The sequence below is a fragment of the Pinus tabuliformis genome, chromosome 7 (assembly GCF_031772625.1).
Source record: "Pinus tabuliformis cultivar Carrire ecotype Pingquan chromosome 7, CPIR1, whole genome shotgun sequence".
NCBI classification, from domain to species: domain Eukaryota; kingdom Viridiplantae; phylum Streptophyta; class Pinopsida; order Pinales; family Pinaceae; genus Pinus; species Pinus tabuliformis.
In genome coordinates, this window is record NC_142293.1 from 761,867,647 (window position 1) to 761,870,844 (window position 3,198).

The window sequence follows — 3,198 nt, forward strand, 5'->3', positions numbered from 1 at the left end:
GTTGGTATGAGGTTCTTGGTTCGAATCCCGTGGAGTGTAATTCGAATTACACCAAAATTTTTTAGTTGCCACCAAGGCGCCACGTGGTAGCCTCTGGCTGGGCCATGTGGCAGCCTCTAATTGGTCTACGTAACCATACCCCAACAACCAATTAGAAATTGCCAAATCACAACCAATCATATTCTAACATGTGGGGAGCTGTGATTGGCCCTTTTTGAAGCCCAATCATTTTTCCAGGTCTAGTCAGCATGCCATGTCAGTAGTACAGACTGCTGACTGGGCAGACCTGCACAAAATTTTGCCTGTATCCCAAAACCATCAGAACATGATAACTTTTTCATCAGATGTTTGTTTGACACCCTGTTTGCATTGCTGGAATCATGGCAACGAGCACTACACAATGGTGCTATCAAAAATGAATTTTGAGACAGTAAAATTTTGAGCCTTTTAGGATCCATTTGGATCATGCCTCCCCATAAAAAGGACTTTTGGTCTCCAAAAGTCTTATAGATAGAATTCAAACTCATTACAAAAATTACCCAAACTTTATTTGACTTATCTATAGTCAAAAGAAACACTATGTCGCAAAATAGTGATTTATACATGCATCACTTTACAAAATGCCCAACTGTGGGGAAAAATGACATGTGCTTTACAAAGATATTTATAATATTCAACTGGACAAGTAGTTCATCCATTTCTTACCCAACCAGGTGAATGAACCCTCTACTTGAACTTGTTCTTCTTCTTGAGTTGCTTCATGGATGGTCGCAACTTGTGCCACTTTTTCCTTTGTCGCTTCCTCTTTAGGTGCTTGCATGTCTTGCTTTCCCTTCTTAGGATGAAGTTGTGGATGCAATTTCTAGCACTTCTCAACCCAATGCCCACTGATATTACAATGGGTGTAGTATTTTTTGTGCTTGTTGCTTGATGCCATTTTCTTCGAACTTAGAAGAGAGTCTTTATTCCCTATTTCATTCCCACATTCAAGAAACTCTTTCCTTTGCTAAAAATTCTTCACACTATGGTTAAGTGAATGACAGAAAGTGCATGGAACCATATTCCATAAAACTTTATTCAATCGATCACGTGGCTCATAATCAAAGAAACTATTTGAGTGAGGCTTATACCTTCCCTTGCTATCCTTTGAACCATGCTTCTTACGCGAGGAACTTGAATGGCGAGAAGAACTTGTCTTAGTCTCTTCTTCAACTTGCTCATCTCTCTTTGGAGAGGTCTTGCATTTCATGTCCTTCTTTTTCTTTAGAAACCAAGCTAGTAACAATTACGGATGTAAATCCCAACAATATGCCTCATCATGTCCTCTATTATGACAAAAATAACATGATACCCAAGAGTTATTGCTGGAAGACCATTCTTCCTTTTTCGCATAGCCCAAACCTTCATATCGAGGTCTCTCCTTTGCCTCAATTGGATGGAGAATGCCTTGATTGTTCACTCCAATGCCTCCTCCCTTGTAACCCATCTTGGACAAGAGCTTTGTTCCTATGCCTTTGCTATGCTTCTCAAAGGCTGCAAAAGAGCTTAAATCAACATTTTCATGTAAAGAAATTGCATGTAAATTCTTACCATTTTTCTCATCTTTTGATTGAGGGACAAAGATGCTCTTAGACTCTTTCATAATTCTTGAGGTGTCTTCTTACACTCTTGGTCTTTATTCTTTCAACTCCTTGGACTTTGGCATTGATAGAACCTCAACCTCAACATCATGTGGAAAAAAGGTGCAGACTTGGCTATCTTTCTTCTATGAGGGGTTTTCTACAATAGCCTCTTGTGGGTACTCATCCAACATTTCCTCCTTCTTCTTTGCTCTAGATGAAGCGGTGGAGGATGCTTCAAGGAAACCTCCTTGTGTCCCTGGTACATAGGAGGCACCATCCATTTCACAAGAGCCATACATTACATTCTTTCCATGTCCACAAGATTGCTTAGTATTGGAGGGACTCTTTGCTGCTTTGGTAGAACAACATTCATCAGTCTGTTCCTCCACAACATTCTGCAACATGAGGTGCATCTTTTTCTTCTCTTCCTAAAAAAATTCAAGTAGTATTTTGAGCTCCATGTTCTCTTGTTGGAGGAATGCAATAATGTCCTCCGAATCTTGGAGACTATAATGCTTTGAACTCATGCCCATGCTTACTGAAGCCTCAACTGCAATTTGAGGTAGACCTGGTGGTGGAGATTGTAGCAATCTTTCTCTCTTGCCCAAACCTTCTCCTCTCTTGAGCTTAAAACTTGCAAGATTCACATTCACTTGCAAACAATTAAATACTCCTTGCACAAAGAAAATCAATAACTCTGATACCAAATTGATCTGAATGGGAAAGTTAGTGTTTACTGTGCTAAATTCCAATTCAGAATAGTAAACAAAGTGCTTGAGGATTATGAGGTAAATTGCAAGTTTTACTTGAGTTTTTTGTTGTTGTTGTTGTCTTTATATGTAATTAATGAGCTTAAAACATGAATTAAAAAAAAACAATGAACATCAACATATCAGTAATACACTCAGCAATTGATAAAGGATTTCACCCCTCTTGGGCTACGTCTCCTTGGTCCAGCTTCCAATGGCTTGACCCAATCTCATTATGTTCAAAATACTTCAGTGATAAAGAGTACATAAAGTGTGATGACCAAAAGAGTGGCTAGTTTCTCCTTCAAGGAAACATTCTCCTGCAAAGAACTCCTTCTCTAAAAACATGAAAACCTACAGCCAGTCATGAAACAATCAACAAGAAAAAGGTTCTCAAATCAAGACCCCATACTCCATCTGACAATGAGCATAACAAGTACAACAATTCACTTGAAGTACTAAAATAGAGCTTTCCTCAAAGACATAATGAGAAAAGAGAAACATGAGCTACACCATAGATGTATCAACTGTTGCAGAAAACATATGAAGGCTAGAAAACCTCTGCAAGGTCCTCTCCACTCTCAAAAGACTTCAAAAATGGATTCAACCCCCTCGTTGATCTAGCACCCATAGAATTAAACCTGCAAAAATTATATTTACAAATGCTCCAATGGCTCTAAAAACTATTCCATTAGTTTCAAAAGACCCAAAAATGCCTATTTAGCCTCTTCCTGCTCCTGAAAAGACAAAAAATGGAAGACATTATGAGCTCCCCAAGTTTTGCTGCTAGTCGACCTACAATTTCGCTCCATTTTTCGCTAATGGAG